A 24,402-nucleotide genomic window follows, 5' to 3' on the forward strand; every position below is an offset into this window, starting at 1 on the left:
GTGATCGTCTAGTATAAAGGTAGGACCTTATGTTGTGTTTTGTAGTAACTCAAATTCTTTTATATGAAGGTAGCTGAGTCAGATATGAATGCATGTTATTGAGGGCATGTAAATAAAGAATAATACTAACTTAATATACTACATATATACTTAATAACAATACAAATAGGTTATAATTATGTCACTATGGTATATGAGAAAGTCAAATAAATATCTAAGTAATAGGGCAATGGGATGTGAGATATTATAAGTATTTATAGTTTAAAAACAGTCAAATCAACGCCAAGCAAACCTAAACTTAATGACACTGATTAAAGCTTATAATTAAACAAGAGAGACTTACAAGAAGGTAAGAAATTAGTTAGTTATTTAAAATATGTTTAGGGATTAGATTTATTATTGTAAAAGATCTAGGAACACAGGAAAAGGATTAGAATACCATACCAACAATGTAATAGTATAGGGTGCCGTTTCGAGCCCCGACCACGCTCACCGGCGAATGAGGCCCTACCCTGATTTAGGCCCCTCTCCGAAAGAACAAATAGGTTTTTTTTATGAAATGATAAGCACATAAATGTGACATATCAGGAGCATTAGGTAAATAGTTGGTAGGTAAAGGGAAGAGCTTCCCAACACCAATTTCACATATGTAATAAAATTATTTAAGTTAGACAGATTTACATCCAATCTAACAACACAACTCATTGTGATGCATAGCTAACACCATAGCCATGGCGCAAAAAGGTAAGTATGTGAGCGACTTAGCAACCGGAAGCCAATATGCAGCTACTCATCACTGTCCTCCCCCCAATACACCACAGTGCAAGAGGATCAACAGAAGCAGTGACTACCGAACTGGATTGACCCCAAATATACTAAGCAAAAGGTCCCTAACAAAACGAATGAGCGACTTAGCAACCGAAGGCAATACGCAGCTACTCATCACTGTCCTCCCCCCAATACACCACAGTGCAAGAGGATCAACAGAAGCAGAGACTACCGAACTGGATTGACCCCGAGTATACTAAGCAAAAATGTCCCTAACGTCCCTACTATGGCTTCAGCGGCATTGCAATAACACCAGCCATAGGAATAAGTATGAGTGTGAGATGGATGGTCATGAATATGACACCAACCATGAATCACAAGAATATATGCAGTCAAACTGGATGTAATTGTTATGCATAAATGCATTATTGCAATAATATTGCATATTAGTAAGCAAACAAGTTGCATAGTGAAATCAGGCCAGGTAAACCCCTGGACAAGGTATAGGTTGTAAAGTTAGGTATGTCACAAACTAGCAGCAGTGACATTAAGGTGTTATCAGGTAAAAGAATAGTAAAATAACACAAATAAATTGTGTTGAATTGGTTTGTATATCAGTGTAATCAAGCCAGGCAGGCCCGGACAATGCAAGTAAGTATATAAGAAGTCATGTTAAGTCACATAGGTGAAATAACAACACAGATTCAGAGTATATAAGTTTATTCAAAAGCCATTATCAATACCATTACCTTCATCTCATGGTATCCAGACTTTTATAATTCAATTCAAATTAGTAATTAATTGTATTATTTACATGGCTTGATAAGCCACAATAAGCTGATAGGTCCAGAGTGGGTCATAATAAATTTACATCATAACACAAGAGGACAAAGTTGACCCATACCATACAATACTACTACTGATTATATGGCATCGGCTAGAGTCTTCATACTCGAAAGCATCGCCACGCACAACCGCTCATCAGGAGGAGGCAATCCAACCTGACTATCCAAGTCGCAGCGCTGACTCGATACTGATTATCTAGCTTCATCTCATATTGTCGGATGGTCATCCTGTCCCAATATCAGAAAGAAGGTCATGGATAATAATATCTCACCGCACCACTCCTGTAGATAGCTGTATCTCCCAAAGCACCACTATAGAACAATCCAGAACCATGTTACAGTGGTAACAACAACTGTTCCTACAATTATTCTACATTGACACAGTGAGGTAGCAGGCCGTAAACCATAAAGGTTCACCCTGTGTAACTTCAGATTGGTTTTCGAATAGAATCCTCAGGGGAATTCTAACTACAATAAAACACAGCAAGATTACAATCCAACCTGGACCAACAGTCTAGGTTCACAATATAAGGTAAAAATCTAAATCCATGAGGTTACCTCTAAAACAAGGATACCTCATTCTGCATACTGATCTCCCCATCTCCAGGCAATAATTATATTACCTCGAAATGTGAATCGCAACACACAGAACTACAAGAAGAACATTTTTGTTCAGTCTATGCGGCAATATGTACAATTCTCATTGTAAACATCGACACACAGCCCAAACATAACCAATAAGATAATAAAATCCAGTCAGAATATATCGCAAGCAGTCATTCCCTACGCGTCAGTAAAGTGTCAGTCAAAAGTTAAATAGATAAACATACATAAACTACATAAAATAACATAAATAATAACAAAACACAAACAAAGGTAAACAATCACAAGCAGCACATGATTCCTACGTTCGCAAGCTTCCCTACACACTTTTGACACATCCTACTCCTATCGGGCCCTATCTTTAGCGTAAAATTGTACCTGTCGTCTGAGATCTGATGATCTCAGACCTGTTTCCAACGATGCCTGTAAGAAAAAGTAATTAGTACACCACACTTCCTATTTTAAACCTAACAGGGTCCCTACAGCGCACTCCGCGGACTTTTGTCGGACAAAACCTACATATTTCACGTAATCTACGCACGGAAGCTAATTCTAATCCCTATTCTAACGCGGTAGACGATCAGCTACACCACGAAAGGTTCGAATAGCTGATTAAAGAGCAAATTTACATATTTTGACAAAATAATAATCGCGCACTGTAATCCTGAGCTACGGAGCTCTCAAAAGTCGCGACAGCTGGTAATCCAGCAGAACGGATCCCTACCAACTTACAGAATAGCTAGTCCGACTTGAAATTCCTAAACCGGCAGCACCTCCTGCTGTTCTTGCTCCGAGCGAAGTTCCCATAAGACCGACAGCACCTTCTGCTGCTAATGTCACGAACGAAGTCCCCCCAAAAAATCGTGCAAAACCCCTTTTATACCCGTTATGCTCCGTCTCATCTCTCAGGCAATCGCGATATTGCTACCACTAGCGCCTCAAAAACATCAAAATGACATTTACCCGACATTGACAATCGAGGTATTTATTGAAAATCTCATACTTCCTATTGACATAAAAATATTCATTTAATTTTATTTTTATTCTTAAGTAGACTATAATACTAATGATGTTATTTATGTAATCAAATTCTATTTAATTTATCAAATCAGAACTGCAGAATTTTAGATAAAAAATATATCCAATTTTGTAGAATTTCTAAAAAGCCAAACACTCGCTGGACCATTTGCCTGACGTTTCTCGCACACATCTGTAATTTACATAATCTACACAAACCAAGCTCCTCAACCTTATTGGCTGTTTCTCTGTGTACGCGAAAGTGGCGTGACTTCTGGATTGTTCTATTTTAGGGTCTAAAACGCGTACAATACAACACCTTGTCAACAATCCAAAAACGGTTCCGTTTTTGGAGACAAAAACCATGAATAATACCTAAATTCCTCTATATCTCTTAAACTGTGACAATTAGGTAGCTGAAACTTTTCAAAAACAATGCATCTCCATTGCCATCACAACTACAAATTCAAAGAAACACAATAAATCAAACATTTAAAAAGATCCCCCACTCTACAAACCCGATCCTCCAATGCATGTTTTGGCTTGTCATTAACAACGACAACATACTAGCAATATAAAATTCACGATCAATTCACGTTCATGTTTTTGTTCACTAAATGTTCTTTCAATTGTAGGCACGGAACCCCTCAAAATAATGCGATTCACACTTGGCATTATTTTAGTTTTACTTTTTTTTCCATGATTTTTTCAATTTTCACGAATTAAAAGAAAAGAAAGAAAGAAAGAAAGTATTTATTATTAGAGGACACCACAGTAACAATACAAACACAGTAGGGGAAAAAAAAAATATTACACAGAATCACAAATCAGAATTACAGTTCTAAAAAATTAGAATAATATTTTAAACGATAGGTACGAACTTCGTATGCTTTATAAATCAATTCCAACAAGAAATACTACGTAATATAGCTATTATTTTCAAATTTGTAAAATATACCAGCTCAAAACCCTTCATTCATATATTTTTACATCGACACCCTTTAGGTGCTTGCTACTCCCGCGAAAATTCAAACTATTCTAATGTCTATTTTTGTATTTTAAATAATTTTATTCCATAAATTCGTACATATTCTTTCAAAATAACATCCCTATCTCGACTCCTAATTAACAAACTTTAAAATTTCGTATACCTTTTTATAATCTATGTATTCCTGTGACGTAAACTGAACATATCCTTCATTCGTTCTCACAGTTAAACAAAACACTTGAATCAAGTAGTGTGGTTTGTATTGTTTGGACAATTAGTGTACTTTTTGTGTTAAATATAATTATGAAACCTTTCAGATTGTGTTTAATATGACTACAGAATAGTGGGAATCATAATGGAAGGAAGACAAAATAAGATGCAACGTACGGGTTTTAGCTACAATAATTAGTAAGATTGAAGACTTCTTGACGATGTTTATAATGTATCCTATAAAATATTCACTCGCCAGGTAAGAAATTAATTACCTTTTGTATTCGTTAAGTATTTTATAGAGAAATTCGTAGTGCAAAAAGACACTATTTCAACCATTTATTCCAATTTTTGTTACGATAATTTCAACTATCAAACAGCAATCAAGCCAAATTTTATTACTTAACTCCATGTGTGGGGAGATAGTTCTTATCAGGACTACAAGAATTATTTGAATCTGTTTAGGATTTAATGAGATATTAACAGATGAAATTTTTCAAATATTCCTTAGATTCCTACACATGCTCAGTCACTAACAACCTTGTTTTATTGATGAGTAATATAATAATTAGTAAATTACATACCTACCAGACATGAAATCAACCAATAGTTTCTGGACTGATAAATAAAATATAAAGTTATTAGCAAAATGGTTTCGGTTAAAACTGGCTTTCATGATGAGATTTGATCTCCCTTCATATTGTTTTGAGAATAAGAATGAATCCTACTTCTATTGTATTCACATGTTTTTATTCGGTTATTAGAGTCCTGTGAGTCATAAATAATACCTGTAGAAACAATAAGTAAATGCAAGTCATCGTCTTAGTAGGTACTAGACAGTGATTATGCTCTTACATAAAATTTACCCCTAATTTCAGTTATTAATTACTTTCAGAATCGTCCAAAGATCCAGGAGGGACAGGTATCTACTCCAAACCTGGAATCTGTTGCAGAATATTAAAGAAAATTATGGGAAAATAAATGTGAATGACGGACAGATTTAGCAAGATGAAAGATTTAAGCCTACAAGCACACTACTGTTTCTCACATCAAAGGTACATTGTTAATTATGAACATCAATAGTAAATAAAGCAGTTTTGGAGAAAAATAGTATGTTTCATTAATAATACCCTGGTTGATTATTTTTATTGATATCGTACAGCTCCATCTATTGGCAAGCTATGGTACTACAATGACTTCTAGCTATCAAGCTGCCTAGAAATGAATATCTGCTTTTTACATATGACAGGCATTTCTCACCCCATCTATGTACGAATAGATGCACTTATCCAAATCTATTCCCTAAAAGATGGCGCTAAATTTATAAAAATAATAAAAAATAGTTACCTTATAGAAACATTAGATTCGGATTAAGAAATACGTATTTACATAATGGTATACATAAACATAAACAGCCTATATACGTCCCACCGCTGGGCACAGACACACATAATGGTATAATCACTAGAATATCATTATCACTTCCATATTGGTTTGTAGATACATGCATACATACATAAACTCACGCCTACCCCCCACCAGGGCAAGCTGAGACCATTGAATTCCTTTTGTTTGTAGGTCTATGAAATTATGAAACCTAAAGGTAAAACAAAGCCTACATGTTTCTCAAAGTTCTAATTATGTTTTTCCTGTCTAAAGTCATTAAAAATAAAGACGAAAATAATAATAAATGTCGAAAAAAATATTTCACCCCATAGCCAAACCTTTTAGTTATTGTTAAGTACTAACTTTTAGACAAATAATTGAACACATTATTGATGTACATTAAAGTTTATTGAAAATAAACTAGATGACTCCATCCGCGACGATTATTGTGGTGCGTTCTGTTACAGTACGAATTAGTTCTATCAAAGTACGGAAGCCAGTGTTGTGACGTTCATTGGCGTAGTGATGTATCATTTCGATCGATTCTTTTCTATCTAACAATAGATACATAAACTCCTGCTTATTTCCCACCGGGTTAAGAAGAGCCTACGCACTTCCATTTGTTTCAATTCTGACATACTTCACATTCATCAAATGTTTCATAATGTATTAACCGTTTCTGAGGACATCCCCAATTCGGTCTATCTACGATAAGGTGCTAGTCCAGTCAGTTTCTTGCAAAGTAAAACTAACTGGTTGCACTTATGACCTCTTGGGTACCTGTCGTTTCTGTAATAGACCAAAAACATCTACAAAAACATAATTATAACAACTAATGGTTCGTAATTTCACCACTGTTCACAAATAATTCGCTGGGCTCAGTGACTGCACTTTGATTGTTTGTCCTTCTAGGACACCCTCTGCCAGTTTTAACAACAATACAACCCGGTACTAATAAATAAATACTTAAAACTTATTTATTGTCAAGGATTGGGCGATTCTCTGCTCTTCTGCGCGCTCTCGCGGTGGACCGCTACAAAATCCGCGTCCTGTGAAAATCGCTTTATTACTTCGATGTACCCACGGACAACATTCTCGGATGTTGAGCAATAACACAGATCGAATATTAGTATTATTAGGCACTAGGAATTATGCCCTATTCACTATACGCTTTGAGTCATTAATAATAACAGAGTTCCAGAAATTTCCAGGAAAATCCGCAGATGCGGAACATTTCCTGTATTCCGTGTCCATTCTCGGTATTGAGTAGAGAATTTAACGTGGGCTAATGACAAACTATGCATTGGTACAACATTCGCGCGTGTGAGTGCAGAGCTCTCGTCTCCGGGGATGTAAATGACCTAATAATTCATTTATTTGCAATAAAAATTTAAAAAACCCCCGGTCAAAAAAGTACTCAATTATTATGACAAAAGGTTAAAAATGCTAAACCCTATAAAAAGCAAAAAATAACTTATCCCACATATGCTTGCAAGCAAACTGAGCGTGTAATATTCCTATCACACCTAACAAACGACCTGATGACCTTGATGACCTGAACCGATTTCCACCAAACATAGCTAAGAACACTCTCGACTGATATACCTTTCAAAAAAAAACCGCATTAAAATCGGATTATCCGTTTGGGAGCTACGATGCCACAAACAGACACATACACATTTACACAGACACGTCAAACTTATAACACCCCGTCGTTTTTGCGTCGGGGTTAAAAATGGACCTTGCAACAATGCATCTGTAAGTTATTCCCCCTTTCCCTCTGTTACTTATATGTAGGTGAAACTTTCATATTCGCCTTTTTCGCTCAATTAACTAACGCGACCTTTGTCTTACATAAACCTCTTGAGCTCTCGAAACTATCAATACGACAACATAAACATTTTTGGTTCTTCTTGTTTTGGTTTGGCTTCTCAAACGAGGAGCGCAGATTCGTACACAGTAACAGACTTGCACTATTGAGTTATTAACTTATCTATAGTAGTTTTCTCTAAAACAGTTGGCTCTGCCATTATTGACGGCGATACGGCTCACCACCTATAACGTTGGTCTAACAGAAAGCTCAGTGGAGTTTCGGTACTTAGTTCATCATGCGATGGATGTATCTCTGACTACCCCAATTGGGATATAGTCGTGAGCTTATGTTATGTTATTTATTTATTTATTTATTTGTTATTTAAGTTTTATAATTTGGAATGTATATGTATAACTTGCTAAACGCTACTACGTACTTAAATATATGAAACATATCTGAATATTCATTCTGTAACATTTACGGGGGCGGAAGGCAAGAGGGAAACCACTGCCCAATTTTTCCCAAAAAAGTAGCATGGAAATTGCTACACCGACAAGAGCGTGGCTCTTAAATTAGTGATGTTGATGAACATTAGTATATAAAACATTGAGCACATTATAATATATACCAAAACAGACTGGAAACCTGCAGGACACCCGATAAAATGATAACAATTTGAAACTTGGTAGACGAAGTGCCGGCAGGTTCGAAGCTGGCGACTCAAACGGACGTTTCAAGCCTTCGGCTCAAGGCAGCCTCTTTGAGGGATCATTCAGTTCAGTCGGCTTCAGATTGCAGCCTCAGAGCCTCAGGCGATTGTTTATTTTGTAGTTTACTATCGGAACTGTAGGTTAGTTAATTATATTATTGATACAGGTTGTATTTGAAGAAAAGCGTTTACAAGATCTCGACGCAAAGCGCCAAATACGCAAGACTCGACCGAAACCCTCCTATAACTACACACTCAATTCATCAGGCCAGCTTATTGTGTGCCGTGGGATCGGACCTTCAAGTCGAAGTTCGGTTTCGCCAGCCACATCAGAGCCCACCACAACAACGACCCGGGATAGATATTTAGGAGTCGCCGTCGCAGGATACGGTTTGGATGACATGATGATGAATACAGGTTGTGAGAAGCTGTAGTAGTTTTAGGCGGATGAGACGTTCGTTATGTAAAAATTGACGATTCAAAGTGTAACTATGTTACCTACTGATAAAAGATATTTTTGAATTTGTATATATTCCAGGGAAAGGGATACACGTATCACGTTGGTCTAACAGGAAGCTTGGCGAGGTGTGAGTACCTGGTTCATCTTGTAATGGATGTACCTCTGACTACCCCGGGATATAGTTGTGAGCTTGTATTAATAAACTGCCTATATACGTCCCACTGCTGGGCACAGGCCTCCCCTCAATCAACCGGAGGGGTATGGAGCATACTGCACCACGCTGCTCTACTGCGGGTTGGTCGAGGTGTTATTACGGCTAATAGCCCGGACCAACGGCTTAACGTGCCCTCCGAAGCACGGAATCATCTTACTTTTTCGGACAATCAGGTGATTCAAGCCTGAAAAGTCCTTACCAAACAAAGGACAGTCTCACAAAGTGATTTCGACAATGTCCCCATCGGGAATCGAACCCGGACCTCCAGATCGTGAGCCTAACGCTCTAACCACTAGACCACGGAGCTTGTATTATGTTGTGATTAATAATTCTAAAGTATCACATTTAAAAAGGAAAACCAAGTTGACCGACTGAACCCACATCTACGCTACACCAACAAAATTGATGGCGTGATCGCCTGAGATTACGTCGCTGTAATAGGGGCGGGTCGGTCCGATGGTGACCGTCCGCCGTTCACCGTCAGTCACCGTTCACCAACACTTACCATTTACCATCCGATAAAGTTTCAGGCCGATTGATTTAATTTATGACTTGCTAACTTTAGCCCGTTTGTTATTATGTTCGGTGGCGAAGTTTAAGTCATAACATAAGCTCACGACTGTGTTCCCAATTGGGGTAGTCAGAGTTACCGGCCACTGTGGTCTAGTGGTTGAGCGTGGGGTTCACGATCCAGAGGTCCCTCGGCAAGTAGGTAACGCCATGTGTGGCAAATCGACAAAAAGTCACGTTAAATAAAAATGGTTTTAAAAAATAATGGTTTTAAAAATAAAAATCGTCAAAGAAAACGGAGATACGTACTTACCTACATTCACCGCATGACGATCTAGAATAGAAGAGAAATTATTTATTATAAAAGGACGCCACACATAAAAACAAAACGTATTAATCATTTAAAATTTTCACAAATTATTTACAAGCACGCAAAACGGATGTTCGTCGAAGTGATCATAAGGAGCTACTTAAGTACCCACGTCTAACCTGCCTTTCTGTTACAGTATGTTGTTTTCTAATCGCAATATCATCATTATCATCATCTCTCTAGCATTATCCCGTTTCTCACAGGGTCCACTAACCTAACCTGAAGATTTAACAGGCCCGGTTTTTTACAGAAGCGACCTGTCTGACCTTCCAACCCGCGAACGAAATACCAGCCCAATACAGGTTAGGTCACAAACCTCCGAAACGCATTTCTCGGGTATGTGGGTTTCCTCACGAAGTTTTCCTTCACCGCTGAGCACGTGACGGGGCAAGGCAAGTCAACTTCGTATTATGTAACGTAAACAGTACGTACCCGCCAGATATGATCCAAATAATGAATGCGAAAAACGATTTCGAAAATCATAGGTTTAGGTCCGTGCTGAATTCGAACCTGCGACCTTACAGTGAGAGTCCAGCGTTCTTCCAACTGGGCTACCACGGCTTTATAATATAATGTAATAAAGCAAGCTACTCGTATGCAATATTCGAATAAAAAATGTGTATATTGTAGCTCTTATTTACAATATACCCTCAAAATGCTTTTGTACGCATAGTTAGTTTTTAAATTCTCAAGGAAAGGAATTTGTATTCTAATTGAGAATAAAGACTTCTTTAAACCTAATAATTATATAATATAATCTAAATTTCAGGCCAGGCCCATATTTTAAAATGACTAGTTACAGAAAATCGACATCACAAACAGAGTAAATGTAAAAGAGAAATTACACACACACAACGTAAATTTAAAAGTGTATATGGGACAATACAAACAGTTAAAGCTTAATTTTTTGTTCACGTCCTGATGACTTTAATCCCTTGCATCAGAATTCTGTTCTAATATATCGCCTGATACCACGCACAACAGCTTATGAGTGAAGAGACATATGCGCTCGCGAAATCCTTATCGCATTTATGAATGTGTGTCTATTCATTCAAAGTGACATTTATTTATTTATTTAATTAGTACTGCCACATGGTTTACATTCAAAAGTATTCTCAAACGGTCACCCATCCAGAAACTTACCGCATCGAAGGCAAGTCAAGTTCGTATTATGTAAGTTAAACAGTTCGTACCAGCCATATATTTCTGGTGTCGTGTAGATTAGCGCAGGTTATGGTACAAGATAGTTGGCAAACAGCAGACGTGTCGCGGTGATGCACTACTTGGCCGGACGCCAATAGGACGCTGAACGGCGGTATGATGCCGCTAATCATAATTGTACGCAAATTGTAACAGTAGGTGCACTCCAGGAAAAGTCGCACAAATCAGTCGCGTTGCTGCAGTTGCATTCATCTTGCGATGAATCCATACAAATTATGTCACGCGGTTGCTACGCGACTAATTTGAAGACGTACTTCGGGGTTAAATATTCCCCATATTAGCACTATCTAACCAAAAATCCGTTGGTCCCGGCTGCATTAGCAGTCGTTAATAACCACCAATCCGCACTGGGCCCGCGTGGTGGTTTAAGGCCCGATCTCCCTATCCATCTATAGTCAAGGCCCGTGCCCCAGCAGTGGGGACGATAATGGGCTGATGATGATGATGATGAACCAAAAATAAAAATAAAATAAAAATAAATAAATATTTGGTCTAAATATTAATTTAATGTGTGTATATTTTAATGTTGTAAATGTATATGTGTGTCGTAGATTTTACCTTTATTTATTATTTTTAAAACTAAAGTCCGACAAACTGTTATCCGACAAGATTTAACTTCGGCAATATGAAAATCCGACACTTCTTTATTCCGACAATACATAATTACGACATGTCTTAACTTCGATACTACTCTACTTCAACAAAACGTTTTTTCGACATGACTTTATTAAGAAACGAAGTCGGCCTACATAAACGCACACAGCCTACACACATCCCTCTGTTAGGCACAGGGCTCCCTTCAAATAACCGGAAGGCGTATGGAGCATACTCCACCACGCGAACAAACATAACAGGTGAACTTGAACAAATTCAGTAAGTAATATAAAAAAAACCAGGCGATTTAAAAAGGCCACATTGAAGCAATTCATGTAAAAGGAATTCATCAATTTGACATCTCTGCGTATAAAAGTAAGTGGGCAATGTGCACAAATGTCAAATAGCTATTTTGCATTTTTAGGCGAATTGCTTCAATTTGGCCTTTTTAACTCTACAGGTCAAAAGTATCTGCGACGATAATGTATGAAAAGTTAGTGTCGTAACAAGTGAAAAATAGGCAATTGTACCCACTGTTGTGTTTATACTGTGTCGCAAATGTAGAAGGGCTGTGGTGGAACCGATAATGTTACTTTACTATCGCGGTGAACAGGGTTAGATAGTGCTAATATGGAGAATATTAACATTATTTATAACTTCCTTTTGAAAAGAGTTCCGTGTATTTTATAACGATGACGTCATCTTAAGTAATATATACTTAACACCAATAATTATCTCCCCAACGTAGGATTATGAAAGCAGTATATAAAGCGAAGGTTGATGGTAGGGCTGGCAGAGGAAGTCCTAGAAGGACGTACATTGACCAAATTGAAGATGTCCTTAGAAAATGTTCAGTATGATCTACTGTGAACCGGCGTGCGTATATGAAACGATTGATGAATGTGGAGGAAACAAGAGAAGTATGTCAGGAAGCAAATGGAATTTCGTAGTCTCTGCTTACCCCGGTGGGAAATAGGCGTGAGTTTATGTATGTGTGTATCTCCCTAGCGTTATCCCGTTTTCACAAGGTCTGTTTTCCTAACTCGATGATTTGACAAGTACGGTTTTTTACAGAAGCGACTGCCTGTCTGACCTTCAAACCCGAAGGGAATACCAGCAGAATACAGGTTAGCTCACATATCTCCGAAACGCATAAAAATACCAATCATTCATAAAATTATTGCATTTGGTACGATGAAGCGGAACAATGCTGTAAGTATACTTGAAGGACTTAAGAGTTACAGACGTGCCGGGGACCACGTCAATTTGTTGAATAAACATTTTCTCTCTCTCTCTCCCTCTCTCTCCCTCTCTCTCTCTCTCTCACACACGTGGTATCCAGGATTGGTGCCCAGTTAATGGCAATAGGCTCGCCCCCTATTACATGAGACTTAAACCACAGATCATATAATACTAACGTACAACTTGGAGTACAACTTTTAAATTATAAAACATATTTTAAGTGCCTATTTATCGATTTTATTGACTTTTAAAGAAACTTTAATTGCAAATCGGTACTATTAGCGTCATCTATTGAATTTTTTTAGAACAATTTTCCTAATGTTCGCGATGGGAACCCATGCTTAAACATAGCTAGCGACGAGTGGGTGTATACAGGTTGTTAATGACATCGTAACGAAATTTTTAAGGGATGAATCAGACCATGATTCTAAGTTGATATCACGTGGAATGAAAGAAAACAAAGTGAATTTTCTTAAATTTTCCGACAGGTAATTCCACTTGATATCTATGTATCTTGTACGGAGTGCAAGTAACATCGTAACGAATAATAAGGGGGATGATTCAGACCATTATTCTGAGTTAACATCGAGTGAAATTTGTCCATCTGAATCAATCTAACACCCTGTATACTATACACCTCTGCCTACCCCTTTGGGATACAGGAATGATGCTACGTTACGTATATAAAATAAGAAATCTACTCACATAGTTAAACATTGTTGCCTATCATTTTACATGACAATATTGTCGTTTATTTCATAATATTATTTACGAGCTATAAATAGGATTTGGCCGAAACAAAGTCTCCATTTTACGAGGTTTATAAAGAGATATGGATGGGTTTGTGGGATTGGATAATTTAAATGATCTATCGGTAGGTATGTTTACGTCTCAATCTTCTCACGTGTGGGTTGTGAGACCTCACCAAGCCTGGTGACCGCTGGTGTTTTTTTATAGAAAATATTTTTTTTCGTCTGACCACAATCTCACCAGTAGCACATATTGGACACTCCATTGACATTCAGAATTTGCCTTTCAACTGTTTTAAGACAGTAGTTAAACAAAAACTTTACAAAAAAGGTTATTATAAAGTTAGTGATTATTTAGAAGATATGAATGTATGGGATTAACTGTCTGAGAACTGATTAGGTAGCTAAATTACTCAATTGTATAAAAATGGTTTATGTTTCTTTTTAAAGAACGTCTTACAGCTTCTTTTCCCCGGCTATACAGGCTGTGAGAAGCTGCAGTAATTTTAGGCGGATGAGACGTTTGTTATGTAAAAATTGACGATTCAACGTGTAACTATGTTACCTACTGAATAAAGATATTTTTAAGTTTTCAGTTTGATTTTTTATTAGTACAGGGGGCTCAAGATACAATATATACTAGAGCATTCAGAAGAATGAGTGGTCATAGATTAGCTAATTGTGAGTAGCTGTCCTCGCTGGAGGACAGACTCTACCTGACGCTTTACTTATAACAAATCTGCTCATAGTAAACAGAAAAAAAAGATACTGATTGCAGACATAGTCAGGAAAAAAAAGTGCAGGGGGCGGAGAGTAATCATTCTATTCTTTATTCTTTGCCAGTAGTATGGTGACGATGTAGCTAAGGTCATCTCAGGATGTTACATTCTTAGTAAAAGTATGTAAGACAGTGAAATGAGGTCTTTCACATTTTATCGGACTCCTTTCCTGCTCATACATACCATTATTAATACTTTTATTGTTTTCGTATGTGCTTTATACTAATGCAGTCGATAAAATAGATCCTAAACAAACACAAATCCACCAACTAAACATTATACAAAATAATCGGTATTCACCCGCCGAACAAATAGGATTCCCATTAAACAAACAATAAGTCTGATTTCCCTATTTACGCCCCTGTCGACCCCTGTGCGCGTCTGCGCAATATTTGATTGTTCACTTATTTTTATTGTCAATCGGCGACGCGCGAGAATAGGAAATTGAGTAATGGGGGCGAAAGCCTTGTTTACGCAGATACCGCGAACATTCTAGACTTAGGACAAAATAAAAATATATATTTTAAATAGTTTCGCGATGTACAATTAACTCTCCTGATAATAAGTGAAGGGACGAACAGTCACTTATTTATTTTTTATTGTCTTTGCCCGTGCCGGAATTCAAACACGTGACACTACGAAATAAGTTACGTGTCTTCCAAACAGGTCCGTGGTAGTTCACGGACACAGGAGAGAACTACAAACAAATACTTAGATTAAAGGCAAACGATTCACCCCCTCCTCCTAAACTTACGCTCCTAATAGAGTAAGCAGAGTCACAAGTGAAGACTTTTGATACGAAGTTCTAAAATGGATACGCTGAACCGTAATAGAAATATTGTTCCGCCTACCGCCCAATAATGCACAACTTGTTAGAAATGAACAATGCACAATGTCAGATTTTACGACATACTCGGGGAGGTGAGCCGCTGGGCGCGTTCTATGACTTTCGTTCTTAATTCAAGTGTTCTCAAGGCAGAAGCATGATTACTGAATAAGTTGTAAGTTATAGAGTGAATCAAATACACGTATATAGTGACTTACATTGTTACATAAAAAATAAATAAATATTTATTTATTAATTTGTTGTACACAGGATAACCCAGAAGCACAATATGACAACATGAGGAGAGACAAAAGACACAACTTATTTCTAACAGAAATTTCTTTCAGTAGGCCTGGGAGAGTGAAAAATTAACAAGGAGAGGGCAGATAGCTTGTACAAGCATACACAAAAATACATACATAATAATCACTATATAGTTTAAAACAAAGTCGCTTTTTCTGTCCCCATATCCCTATGTACGCTTAATTCTTTAAAACTACGCAACGGATTTTTATGCGGTTTTTTTAAATAGATAGAGTGATTCAAGAGGAAGGTGTATATGTATAATAACATCCATTAGATAGTGGAGATATACTGTTATTTTTGAGGTTTTTAATGAAATGTCATAATTTCATTTTTTCCGCAGCATTGCACCCGAGCGAAGCCGGGGCAGATCTCTAGTAAAGTATATATTTTATTACGCTGCAGTTTTAAAAGTGCTGAAGTCCACATCAACAGCGGAGCAAGTACACTTGTTGTAAGGCATTGTCCGCACGCGCCGTTTTGAGAGGAAATGAAAAATTCCGAGACAAAGCACGGCCATTTTTTTATCGCGGCCCTCCGGGGGGTCACGAGGGGGGTCACGGGGGGTCACGGGGCACATGTGCCATATTTTGCTTATTTCTATCCGCGCTTTATCCGTTTCTTTGCATATCACCGTTTATGTTCCTATTTCTGTTTTCCATTCGGATTGCGAAAAGACAATTAAGTTTTAAGAGATTTTAAACTTTATTAAATGGTTGTCATGATAAGGTTAAATAAAAATGTGACTAAGTAAAAAGGCTATATCTCACTAGACCACCATGATGGCGCTACCACCGTCGGCCAGTCAATAAAATGTATGCAGTTGTATAAACGCTAAGGGGCGGGGGGGGTAGCTGTTTAACTTTCGATAGGGTGCTGGTTAAAATAAGACAAAAGCCCGAAGTTTAGGGAATTGCGTGTATTGTTCACCATTAGAAAAAAGGGGTAAAGTTACAGCATTGCCATGCTTAAATAATAATTAAAAAACTAAAATGTTGGGGTTGCCAACATTAGCTAAGTTGCAAACGATTATGACAATCGACAGTGACAGAGAATTCAGCTGGTTATCAACCACTCCAGTCGGCGATACGGTTCATTACATAGGTCGGTTCGGTGAAACGCTTAGATCCTCATGCGCTGTAGTTTAAAAATAAATGAGCTGAATCGTTTAGTTCCCAGTTTAGAGAACAAGTAACTTACCCCGTAGGGTCTCAGGTTCGAATCTCGACGCGGGCTCTAAACCTTTGAATTCGACTGTATTCGTCGAAACGGAAAGCTGAGTACAAATTAATTAATGCACAGATCTCTTTTATCTGTTGACAAAAGAAAAGAGACGACAATATATAAAAAGGACAAGACAAAAGCCGCGACTCTCTAACGTTGAATACAGTATCACACAATATACAGTTGCTAAGTATTTTTTAAGTAAAATCTTCATCGAGAGACAATGGGAGCACTTAGAAAATTTGCAAACCAGTGGTACACATGTCTGAATTGTTTATTTACAGGGGTTGCCAACCTTCAAACGATCTCATGATACAAGCATTTATTTTTACATACATATACGTATTGTCTTGACGTTTACACTTCTCATTAAAAAAAATGTAGCACCTCGCAAGTTATTATATCTCGTAAAAACTCTCTTCAAAAATAAGTAAAAATAATAATTAAATTAAATTTCTTTATATTATTGATTAAATATACACTTCCCATACAAAAGTATTTACTAAGTTTTTGTATTTTATGTCACAAATAAACTTAAATAATCCTTTACAAAACTTTTTTTATATAGTTATATAGTCTAATAATAAGTAATAAAAAGAACAATTAAATAGGAAGCTGTAAACCTGAAGAAAATTAGAAGTGTTTATAATATTATTTATTGTTTCTAGGTTCTCTAGACCTTCAGGTAGCGGCAAAAAGGTGTAGAACTCATTTAGTTTAGTTTATTTATGACAAAAACAATATTTCGATCACCGGTTGGTGGGGCTACACTTACGCCATCTATTGTCGCCGAAAATTATGTAACGAGGGTCCCAAGTGCCGCCTAGTGCCTATCACCAGGGGCCTGTTTAATAAAACTTACAATTGTAAATTACAATGACAATTTGATGTACATTGCGGAGTGTGTGATCACGAATATTTTGCAGTTTCATATTAGCTACGTAATGTACATCAAATTGTCGTTGTAATTTACAATTGTAAGTTTTATGAAACAGGCCCCTGATCTTGCGACGGTTACTCCATTGGGATACAATCGTGTCTTGGTTTGTTTAGATACAGGATGTTAGGGACATCGTAACGAATACTGATTCAGACCATGATTCTGGGTTTATTTATTTATTTATTAACATAATATCAAGTGATGATCAATTGAGGAGCTCGGTGGCGCAGCGGTAAACGCGCTCGGTCTGCGATTGTTGAAATTAAGCAACTTTCGCAAAGGCCGGTCATAGGATGGGTGACCACAAAAAAAAAGTTTTCATCTCGAGCTCCTCCGTGCTTCGGAAGGCACGTTGAGCCATTGGTCCCGGCTGCATTAGCAGTCGTTAATAACCATCAATCCACACTGGGCCCGCGTGATGGTTTAAGGCCCGATCTCCCTATCCATCCATAGGGAAGGCCCGTGCCCCAGCAGTGAGGACGTTAATGGGCTGATGATGATGATCAATTCCACTTGATATTAACTCAGAATAATCAGCTGAATCATCCCCCTCAGTATTCGTTACGATGTCACTTACACCCCGTACAAGTACATACGGTAGCCATACAAGTAGGTATGGGTATTAGTAACATCATAACAAACACTGAGGGTTGATGATTAAGAACATGATTCTGAGTTGATACCTAGTGGAATAACCTGTAAAAATCATGATTTTCTTTTATTATTTTCCGATTCATACTTTTGCAACGGAAAATTTCACTCAATATCAACTCAATTATCCCTCAAAGTTTTAGTTACGATGTCACTAACATCCTGTATATTATTACGCGTGTCACAGGTTGGCACCCCTGACTCGATTCTGTGATTCGTGCAGACATCGTTAGGTAAGTTCACTTAGTAACTGTTATTGTTACATTTACTCGTGTATTTGTGTTATGTCTACTGATAATAGGTGCTGGGGGAGTTACTACAAGGTAGTTCATCGTCATGCCAGCTGATAGGTACATTATACTTAATTAATAAACGTTAACTTCTAAGCTTCAGTTCTCGTGTGGATTGTGAGGTCAATGACCGTCCTCATGTGTCAGGGTTACTACTGAGCCGCTAGAGACCCCTGAGATGGCTTACCTCTATGCTGACAACCCTAACTGGTTGAGAACCCTAAGAGCTCCCTATATGACCGGTCCGGTATTTAATGCATCTGCGACAAATCTACAAGAAGTCACGTCAAAAAAAGATTTATATACTGGACTTTTTGTTTTCTTTTATCGTGTGGGTTGTGAGGTGAATAACCAACCTCATCAAGCCTGGTCTCAGGGTTATTATTGAGCCGCCAAAGGCCCCTGACATGGCTCATGTAACGACTAATTACTTACATCAGTAAGCTGTAACCGGGACCAACGGCTTAACGTGCCGATCATCTTAGTTTTGAACAATCAGGTGATCAGCCTGTAATGTCGTAACCAAACTAGGGATCACAAAGTGATTTTTGTGATATGTCCCCACCGGGATTCGAACCCGAGACCTTGGAATCGTGAGCCCAACGCTCAACCACTGGACCACTGGAGGCCGTTGGACTAACAAACAATAAATAACATAGCATCACGCCTGTATTCCCGAAGGGGTAGGCAGAGGTGTATAATATACACGCCCACTCCTCGCCAGCTGTGTTTAAGTCCCATGTATTAGGGGTCGAGCCTATTGCCACCACTGTTTAATGTTCATCATATCCACCTTAGGGTTTCAAGGCCGCATATTGTACCCCGGAGCCCTATGTCTCTGCCTACCCTAATAGGAATTACATGCGTGACTTGTCTCCATCTGCCTGACACATTAATTATAAACTCAGCGAATTTTTTTTTCATTATTTGATTTCTAAATAAAAACAAAACCCTTTCCAACACAAACAAAACTCAATTTGAAATGAAAAATAAAACTGTTCCCATTGTGTTTTTATTTCCCTATAAAATCAAATTTCCTCTGCGGTGGAATTAAAAACAAAATATTTTTTTTTAACTGAATGAGATTAAATCGCGCGACGGCGATAAATTGTCCAACAATACAACCACTGTATTACTGGTACTGTGTTTTCTGTTGCGGGGGCGCCAATGTTGTTGATGAACTGTTTATTAATGATATATATAGCTACCAACAGTAAATACATATTTATTGCACAGAAGCAACATACAACACAGGAATACAAATTAAACAAAAGTACAAAATGCGGCCTTATTGCTGAGGGAGTAATTGCTTCCAGATGAAGCAGACACCTCGGAAAATAACTTACAACGAACCTGACACCAGTTTAAAGTTCTCTTGACGTAATTTTTCTTTAAACACCCGAAATGCTCTATACTCGATGGAGTATATGCTACCAGTAACTGTACTGTATCGCATTTCTTATCAATAAATGATATTTATGTTTATACTTGATTAACTTGATTGATTAATCTGGAGGAAGCAGGAGAAGTGTGCCAGAATCGAAGCAAATAGAATTCCATAGTCTCTGCTTACCCCGGTAGGAAATAGGCGTGAGTTTATGTATGTATGTATTTATATATTATTGTACACAGAAACAAAGATATAAAGACAAGTTGATTACACTCAACACAGAAAATCGTCTCACCTTATTTCTAATAGAAATCTCTTCCAGCAGACCGGAAAAGAGACAGACACAAACCAGGAGAGGGCAGATAAGCTTTATGTCACCCAACACGCAGTACGTGTAACAGGGAAGGGTTTAAGCCTAAAATCAATAGCACGTTAAAAGCACAGATGCAGTGAGCGATGTAAGTGTGTCAAGATGCGACCTCTTGCCGCGGACATGAATATACAAGCAGTGAAGCAGGTTCCTACGAACATAGAAATTTCATTCTTACATGGAAAGTACCTACATAATTTCGGTAAATAGTCCTAACCTAAGGTGGATAAAAACATTGTATCTAAATTTGGCCGATAACATCTTAGGTTGAATATTAGGACTCTTGCTACTTGCTTTACTAATCATTTGTTACTCTGCCCACCCCCTTAGGGATAACGGGTACGTACATGAACAACATGAGGGTTAAAAGGGCCACATGAAAGCAATTCATCTAAGAAAGCAATATTGCTTTTTGACATTTCTTTGCACTGCGCACTTACTTTTACATGCGCAAATGTCAAATTGCAATATTGCTTTTTTAGATGAAATGCTTTGATGTGGCCTTTTTAACCTCCCAGTATTCAGAGAAGTATACAACCTAACCAAAGAATGCACACAATTTACAATGTACAGCTGTTACAGTGTAATGTTGCTCGTAGTGGGCGAAGCAATTTGTGGCCTCCATTAATTGGAGTTGAGGATGCGTGTGAAGGGCCCTCCCAGCCCTCTCGCGACTCCCAGAGTCAATGGAGGGCGGGAGAGACCTATACAGAGAGACATACATACACAAAACGTCTGTAATCCTTACTGTGGTTGGCAGGGCCACAAGTCAACACAAGTCAATTAGTAGCCGCCTCTAGTATTGGCGTGTTGGCCTATTCCCCATCGGGGTAAGCAGAGACTATGGAGTTCCATTTATTTCGATCTTGACATGATTCTCTTGCTTCGTCCACATTCATCAATTGTTTCATACAAGCACACCGGCGATAATGGTGAAAGGAAAATAATATATAATAAATGGTTATTGTGAGTTATTCCTAACAGGTAGACATGTACCATCGCGGACTTTTTTGTTGACCTTTTTAAGGTGTGCAATACTCTAGCATACATTATTTTGATATATCTCGTAGGGTTTAGCCAGCGTTTGCAATGTAAGTGCAAAAAATGCGTTAATTTACGACATTACATCAAAAACCTCTAAAATTATCAGTGTTTTTCTACAATATTTTGCATGTATTATACACATAAACCTTCCTCTTGGCTTTATGTGATAAAACAAACCGCATGAAAATGGGTTGCGTAGTTTTAAAGATTAACCCACACATAGAGACAAACTGAAGAAAGCGACTTTGTTTTACACTGTGTTAAGAAGTGACATAGTTACAATTTCTCATAACGAACTATTCATCCGCGATCTGCAATTTATCGATATGATTTCAACTCAAAGGGAATATCAGTCTGATTACAGATTAGGCGACATGACTCCGAAAATGCGTGCTGGTAATACAACATTGAAATACGAAATACATTACGAACACTAATATCAATGCATCGCAGCCCGTGTGCATCGACGTGGTGGCCCCCACGTCATCAAACATACACTACAAATATCACTCATGTTAAATACGGGCGAGCTGCGGTCACCATTAGCAATTGCCATTAGTTGTAGTGATTCCGATACTGATTTCAATAACGACGGCGGCGTAATGGCGTTTCTCTCTCTCTTTATTTAAGAGTTGCGCTGTAGAGTAATCGCCATTACTCCATAGATAGGGCGTGTAGAACGGTGGTCGCCCCAATCGCCTTCCGTTCCGCAGTACACCGACCAATTTCTCAATCGGTGATGTTCTAGCTAGAGCCCTACCAGAATCCATTTCCTCGGCCTCCAACCAGTACTGATACCGCTGCTGCCCGACATCAGGGGTGCGCTTTTGAAGTAGCGGCGCCTACTCGCTACATCACAAGATTGTCATAGAACCTAAGTAGCATTTTATAGGTTAGCCCGTCCCAGTGAGCTACCCACTACGTTCTGCTAATCCTGTCGCTGTTTCGTCGGGGGCTGCTTATTTTTATATTCGCAGCTAACCATCATATCTGATGGCCGTTCCACTATCCGCCACCCGGGGACCCCATAGATGGCCTACAGCACAGCCTACTACCAATGGCGATTATAGATCGGAAAATTCACATGCGCATAAGTTGAGGTGGTGTAATGAACACGCTCACTCCGACATAACAAGAACTGTTTTTTCTTTGATTGTGAGGTCAATGACCGACCTCATGTGTCAGTACTACTGAGCCGCCAGAGTCCCCTGACATGGCTCACCTCTATGTTGACTGGTTGGGAACCCGAAGAGCTCCCTATATGACCGGCCCGATATTTTTTTTTTCTTTTTTTTTAGACGTGACTTGTATATTCGCCGCAAATGTCATTAACTACTTGGTCGGACTAATGGAGGACACTGATGGCTCTTATCCGGTACAAAATTTAAGATCTGAGGCTCAGGCGTCGTTAAGTGAATTACGTTTGAAAGAATCAGACCCTAGTGCTACATGCAGTGCATGTAGCATGCAAATTTTATTACAATTTAGGTATGCTCGTATGATAAATTATGAAATTCTGATTACTAAATAAAGATTTGAAACTGACGAAAATAATTTTCTTTTTTCTAGAATTTTAATCGAGAATAGCGAACATAAGTTTGACATTTCATCTCTTTTTTTCTATGACGGCATAATGTGATTTTTCATACAAATTCTATAGTAATTTAGTGTTTTGACGTTTAGTAAAAAGTAATTGATTTGACTAGTTGGAAACTAATCTGTAGGTGAATGAGGAATTTAGCAAGAACTGCGTACTATAGGATAATATACATTTTAGGTATAATCAGTGCGAATTGAGTCGCTTCGCAGATACGCATAGTCACTGACACTTGGTTTTCATTTAATTTGGACGGGTTATATGGAATACTTTAGTGAGTGTAGATATAGAAGCATTCGCAACTTGGCAACATTATTTAGTCCTTTATAATTAGGCATGTAACTAGCCGCAAACTAGTCATCCGACTACTGCCGCATATTTGCCATCCTGTTAATTGTTAATAAGGCCCAAATGCACACTATATTAAACTAAAATCAATCCATGTTTGCCATCAGTAATTGGCGGCAACGCAAACGAACACGCAAATTGACATTACATTTTAGTGGCGAATGTAAAGTGATCTATGCATAACAATGTTATAAATGCTAAAGTAACTCTGTCTGTCTGTTAGGAATTACCTATCACGCTAAAACCACGTATGATATGGAGATAGCTTGAGATATAAGGAAGAACATAGCACTTTGTTACATAACATAGCGTACGCGCATGACTACCATTAGGGTTTATGTGTTGTGTATGTATAGGGCGAATACCTCTTCCAGAATGGCTCCCCCAAAAACTTTCAGGATAACATAAGCTCACGAATATATCCCAATTGGGGTACTCAGAGGTACATCCATCGCAAGATGAACTAAGTAGTCACACCTTACCGAGTAGGTACTTTGGGGTCATGCTGCAGATGTGAACAGCATTTTTGTTCTGCAAAAGCGAGCCATTCGGGCGATTTACAAATTGGGACCCAAGATGTCACTTAGAAATAAATTTAAAGACATTAATATTTTAACTTTGGCATCACAATATATCTTTGAAAACTTAATATATGTAAAAAAACATATAGGATTAAGTATTTGCAAAAAATAGCGATCGGCACATTGTTAATACCCGGAATAAAAATAAACTTGCTTTACAAGTCAGTCGATTACATAAGATTACTAAATCTTTTAAGGGGCAATGTATACGTTTTTACAATAAGGTTCCCATTGACATTCAGAATTTGCCTTTCAACTGCTTTAAGACAGTAGTTAAACAAAAACTTTACAAAAAAGGTTATTATAAAGTTAGTGATTATTTAGAAGATATGAATGCATGAGATTAACTGTCTGAGAACT

The 24,402-nt window shown here is 37.9% G+C and overlaps 1 long non-coding RNA gene across 1 annotated transcript; it reads left to right on the forward strand.

Moving 5' to 3' along the window:
* The first annotated feature begins 208 nt into the window (after nucleotides 1-208).
* Nucleotides 209-5,394, forward strand: LOC126378243 (uncharacterized). The gene is made up of 3 exons (XR_007568058.1): nucleotides 209-349; nucleotides 4,539-4,690; nucleotides 5,327-5,394. It is a non-coding gene; the product is annotated as an uncharacterized LOC126378243 (long non-coding RNA).
* The last annotated feature ends 19,008 nt before the right edge of the window (nucleotides 5,395-24,402 follow it).

This window comes from Pectinophora gossypiella, chromosome 25, assembly GCF_024362695.1.
Source record: "Pectinophora gossypiella chromosome 25, ilPecGoss1.1, whole genome shotgun sequence".
NCBI lineage: Eukaryota > Metazoa > Arthropoda > Insecta > Lepidoptera > Gelechiidae > Pectinophora > Pectinophora gossypiella.